Source organism: Canis lupus, chromosome 6 (genome assembly GCF_011100685.1).
Source record: "Canis lupus familiaris isolate Mischka breed German Shepherd chromosome 6, alternate assembly UU_Cfam_GSD_1.0, whole genome shotgun sequence".
NCBI classification, from domain to species: Eukaryota; Metazoa; Chordata; class Mammalia; order Carnivora; family Canidae; genus Canis; species Canis lupus.
This window is the reverse complement of record NC_049227.1, coordinates 65,298,946-65,304,945: the sequence shown is the minus strand read 5'-3', so window position 1 is coordinate 65,304,945 and position 6,000 is coordinate 65,298,946. Positions and strand designations below refer to the sequence as shown.

Genomic DNA, 6,000 nt, shown 5'->3' with positions numbered 1-6,000 from the left:
TCTAAGATTTTGAAGATTTTATTTATTTATTCATGAGATAGAGAGAGAGAGAGAAGAGGCAGAGACATAGGCAGACAGAGAAGCAGGCTCTCTGTAGAAGCCCCATGTGGGACTCGATCCCGGACCCTGGGATCACAACCTGAGCCAAAGGCAGACACTCAATGCCCTGAGCCATCCAGACGTCCCCAAAGTTCTAAGATTTAAAGAAAAAAAAAAGTCAAATTGTGAGAGTCGGAGAAACCTACCCCTCCAGGCAGACTCTCATTTTTCTTGGAATGAAGGTTGCTAAGAGTACGGGGAGGGGAGTTTTAGGAAAGGACCTACAGAATAATGAAAATCAACAATGGAGATGACAACAATGGCCCCAACAACAAACAAAACTCATTGAATTTCCCACAAAGTTTCTATGAGACTACTGTACTTGGCTCACACTTTCAAAAGGCCTGGAGTCCGTAAAGATGCTTGTTGCCAAGCGAAGCTTCTTTCTCATTGAATTGACAGCGTGGTAGCAGAACAACTGGAGGTTTTTGTGTCTGCTCATCTGCCCACCAGTTAGGGTAATGCCCGTGGATATACAGGCTTGGGGGAAGAGTCCCAGGTCTCAGAAAGGAGGATAATACTACAATCTGCTAACTGGAAGCTCATCATACTTTGAGACAGAATTATTTCCCTGAGGCAACCTGCTGAATGAACAGAAAGCAAGGGTCCTGTGGGATCATAAAAGCGTAAAATAGTTGTCCAATGACTGTTGTGGTTGTTTTTACACAGTCTTTTCAAACAGGAAGTTTGGAAGCAAGTGACATGTGGCGGCATTTACCTGCTTGCCATCACAATTCAGTAGGTTTTGTAAGTTAGTATCACTGTGTAGGAACATGTGAAGATCCTCTGGGTGGTGGTCATGAAGATGTCCTTGGGGCTCTTAACAAGAAACCCTTGTGAGTCGTGGTTTCCATGTTTTAGAAAAATAATTTATCTTACTAGAACCCACATACTCCAATTGGAATGTATAGTGCAGCAGAGCTACTGCATCAAGCATTAAGTGGATGGCTTTCTCAGAAGCCATCATACAACGAAAAAAAATATTTTTGAACAGTTATGTTCACAACTCTCCATTTGCATTTAAAAACTAGCTTCTATCAGTCAGCCATAGAGCTGGTTAGGGACCACTGCCTTTGCACTTACCTAGCATATAGAGACAGAAATAAAACCCTTTGAAGTCTACTTGGTTTCCCCCATAGAATTGCACATATTTGGCCACACATTTGACGTGTGAAACACAAGCATTGTACTAAAGAGGAAGAGCTTTTTTTTTTCTTTTGTACAGAATTTGTTCAAACTTGTCTCTACACATCTGTATGTATTGTAGATGAATGCAGCTTCTTTCATGAAATCCCATAAGGTGTTTCCGCGATGAGCAACACTCATTTAACAAGTGCACTCTGCCGTGCAGGCGGGACCTGCCAGGAGCAACAGCATGCCTGGAACGGAAATGTTGTTTAATGAATATTTATTGATTATGAATATTCATTAAATTAACATCTTTATGGCCGGCCTCAGGCTTTGTAACTTCTGTGGCAGCAAAGTGGTTAAGTAAAGTTTTCAATCCAGTCTTGGAGCTCTTTGAGGCTCGGATAACTATAAAATTTACCAACACTAGGTTTTCTTCTGGAATGGAAAGCAACCCTGAAATACTCTGGTGTGGTCTCCATTGGTATCAAAGTCTTTGGTTTTGGGATCATGGTAAGAAGTGATCGGACCCTTCATCTCAAATGTCTTGGTACAGTCACCCCCCCAGCCCCTTGCAGATTGCTTGAGTGATAAGCTCACTGGGCTTTTTCATTTTCTCAATCTTCCTGCTTCCTCTACTAATCCTGAGTATCATCATGTGTTGCATGGGTTAGTAAACCAGTTTACTTCTCCAGGGCTCTCAGAAGGCAGACTTGCCATCCTCCAACCCGTTCCGGGGAGTGTGATCTTCGTAAAGCACCCTATTGATCACATAACACCCTTGCTTGAAATTCATCAAGGATATCCCATTGCCTTTAGCATCAAATCCAAGGTCCTCACATGGAGCTGGACTTTGCTAACCTTTTAGCTTTATTTCTCAGCAAATCTGCTCTGAATTTTCTTCAGCCATCATGCAAATTTACCCAGACTAACTCTTGCCTATAAGCCTTGCAATGTGTTCTACTGGTGGCCTAGAAATCTGCTCACTGTACCCTAACTCTTTAATCTAGTTTACCTTCTACTGATCTTTCAGATATTCTCTTATGCCTCATTTCTCCTGGAAACCCTTTCTAGATCTCTAAAGGGCATAGATGTCCCTTCTCTGTGCTCTCAGGTCACCCAGGTTTACTTCTATTTTAGGACTCACCACAGTGCACTGAAGTTTCTCCCTTAGTTTCCACCATGGTCTCCTTGTAAGCTAGGACTGCATCTTGTCCACCAGTGAAACTCTGGCTCCCAGACAGGTGTCCCAACTCATCACCTAACAGGTGCTTCCAGTAGGAATATGTTTACTAAAGTGAATTGAATCAACATGCTTGATTCTGCCAGAGGGCTTCTCTGAGGGGCTTGCGGAGCTTATTCTAACCACCCAGGGCTACGCTAGGCTCTTCAGACTAACTCCAGGAAGCACTGATAAGAAACCATGATTTTACATCTGAAGTTAGCTCTGTGGAAAATCTTGCTCAAACTAGGAACACAGCTCTATTCTACAGTATGTAGGACGCTGGTTATCAGTAATACCAACAACAACAAAAAAAACCCCTAAATTAGATTTTAAAAAAGAGAGATGTTTATTAAGAAAATATAGAGGTAGCTCGTGAAAGATACCGGAAGGCATATATTTGCCCATCGTCCAGAAAAAAATTGGAACGCTAAAGTAAAATTAAAACCATAAACTAGAAAGGACTCTGCGTATCTCATATTTGCCTCTTTCTGCACTCCCATTGCAGATTTCTTCCTCTGAAGGCTTTTCCTCTGCTCCTCAGGCCACATGGCAGATGCCTGAGTTTCCATAACCCCATTCAGAACACAAGCCCAGACTGAACTAGAATTACATCTGCTCAATTTCTATGGAAAATAGAATTACTCTTGGGGACAATTATAGACAAGGTTATCAGGGGCTTGTTTCAGAAGGTAGAGGCATCAGTGAAGAGTTTGTGAGTTGAGAAATCAGCTCAAAAGATATAATTTCTGAGAATAATGTTGCCTATTTTGGTAACACAAAACCACCTACCACCTTTAATATTCCAAGACAAGTATTGTGAGTGCAAAGAATTTTTTTTCACGTTTGGCTTCACTAGAAAAATTCTCTCTCCTAATTCTAATAACATTTCAGTTGTAATCATATAGCTATAGACAATATCCTCAGCTATTCCCACTATAGGTGCTGCACCAACATTATTGAGCCTATGCCAGATCTGATGTTTGGGCCCACACAGTTCCTTTTCTCTCACTAGGATTATGTACGTGTCCATCAGGATCTATCTTACTCATCAGGGAGCCTATAACCCAGTGACTTATTTCCATGAGATGTAACCTCTCTCTTGTCATCATTGTAATCCATGTGTGTTTAGTCCTATATGAGTGGATCTGTGGTTGTATTTGTTGTTGTTGCTTTAATCTGGGGTTAATTTATCAAATATTTCATTCCCTCTGCTTTATCCAGGGGTTTTCTAAGTGGAGAATTTTTCTGATTGTAGAAGCAAAATAATGACTCTAAATCTGTTAGTTGCCACACTCCAAACCTACTCTCTGTGCCCAACACACAGAGAGTATAGGACATAATCCTATGTCACAACTTCAACTTCAACTGAAAACCTGTAATCGAAATTTTGGAGGAAAAAAAAAAGAAAGTCATCTTTTTTGATAAGGAAAATTCTATCTTCGGCATCAGGTCCCTTTCTGTGATCGAGCTCTGGGTTCACTAAGAACCCCACGGTTGCTGTGCCTACGCAGGGCTCGTCCATCATCTGGAAGGCTACATCTGAGCTGCCCTGAGCTGGATGCTCCACGGCGCTCAGCATCTCCCGTCTCCCTGCACAGGACAGAACAATGCCTTTGTGTGCAGACTTTCTGCTTCAGCTTCACTAGAATCAAACCAGTCCAGTGTTGCTGAAACCCAACTGCAAACGTAAGAACTGTCTTGCAAAACGCGTCGGAGACATCAATCTTTTCTGTTCATGTCAAGAATACTTCTGCCTCTGGCTCCCTTGGGCAAGTCTGACCCCATTTGCAGTCGTTTCTGGTTTCCCTGTGGAGATGGGCCTCACTGTTTAATGGTTAACAAATGCTCCACACACAGGGGTCCAACTACAACATTTTCTCTAATCAGGATGATGTCATAGTCTGCTCTCAAAGCTGCATTCGCACTGAAGGATGGTCTGCTTCCTCATGGATCAGGGTTCTGAGCATCTGAGAATATAAGGCTTCAGGTACTAAAGGATTTTCATGAGAAAAGGAAAATAGACACGCCTTAGTCAGTCTAAGGGGTAGAGTTAAGACAAGTGAGTAAAAGTTATTAGAAGGCAAATTTAAACTCAACATAAGGGAAAAACTGAATAATAAAGTGGATATATCTAACGGTAGAAGGGCCTGGGTTCCTTTTCACTGTGATTGAGCAGGAAGATAGATGAACAACACAGGGGGAGGGGAAGAAGGGATTACCAAACTGGTCACCAAATTGGGCCAGATCACTTGTAAGGTTCCTTGCAGTTTTAGGAGTTTAATGATTTTATCTTAAGACTTCTCTTTTTTCCTCTCTCCTTCCCTTCCTCCCTTCCTTCACTCTCTACCTCCCTCCTTTCCTTTCCCTTTTTTTATTCCCCTCTTCCTTTCTTGTTTTTAAATGAAAATAGTTTGAAATTAAATTATACTCCAATTAACATCATTGCTTTCAAGGTCAACAGAGAAAGTAAAGATTCAATGTCTTTTTCTTTCTTTTTCTGCCCTTTCCTTTCTCAGGAAGTCAAAATAAGCTTATCAAGTGAATGATCCTATTCTGAGAATATTTCACTTTCAAGATTTTTACTTAGTTCCAATACGTAGAGCCAGTAGAAGAAAGCACATCAGTCTTTGAACTCCAGGGCTGTCAAACATCTCTCACAACACCAGTGCTGAGGTTTTGAGCCAGTCTTCACCAGCTCATCACAGTTGAAAGTGTGAGCAGGTACCTTTAAGATCTTTCATGGTCTAGGAAGCACTTGCCCGCAAGTGTAGCTGTGCTTCTCCTCATAGAAATTCAGATTAGTAAATGATCTTTTAAGCTTTCTATTACAGAGCTAGTACAAAACCTGCTTACTGAAGAGCTACTCTTTTAGAAGTTGGCTTTCCACCAAATTGGTGGAAATTCAGAAAAATACTCTGATTTCTGCCTTTTTTTGCCAAAGTGTTTTGCTTTTCACGGTTCAGCCTCCATTCTCTGTTTAGACCCCTTCACTTTGATTAGAATACTCATTGTGACTTTCCTAGGATGACTTGCTAGTCACCCAGCATTCAGAAGTTGATCCTTTTGTGCCGCGGCATCTGAGTAACTTCTCAGAGAGGGATCTGTGATCGTGGGGTAATAGTTTATTGGTAGGAGAGCAGGGTAGTGGTGATGAAGCAGTGTCAAATGAAGATCCTTTGGTATTTATCTTTGTGTTTTTCCCTGAAAAAGAGTAAATACATTTTGTTTGCCAAACACACTATGCTGATCTGTAGAACCAAAACAACCTTGAAGAAACAGCCCCGTTGTACTGCATTTTGCCAAATGGGAATGTGTAAAGCTGAGCTCTGGCCATCTATTATTGTTTATATTTCACTACTTCCAGCCCTCACCCAACACACATCCAACAACCATGTTACCAATGGTTTAAAGATCTTCTTATTAGATTAACAATTGCTTTCTAGGTACTGCACTGTATCAATCTTCTCTGGAACAAACAAACAAACCCACAGCTTGTGATGTATATCTGCAAATTTTGATGTAATCTCTCTCTGTTGGAAGTCTCATGG

General features: G+C 41.4%; 1 long non-coding RNA gene across 2 annotated transcripts in view; it reads right to left on the bottom strand.

Annotated features, from left to right (window-relative positions):
* Positions 1-4,826: 4,826 nt before the first annotated feature.
* The window catches only part of LOC102151889, a 157,110-nt gene continuing 155,936 nt past the window's right edge, over positions 4,827-6,000 (bottom strand). For both annotated transcript variants that reach the window (XR_005361351.1, XR_005361355.1), the window contains one exon: positions 4,827-5,653. This is a non-coding gene — a long non-coding RNA (uncharacterized LOC102151889). The remainder of the gene's footprint in view (positions 5,654-6,000) is intronic.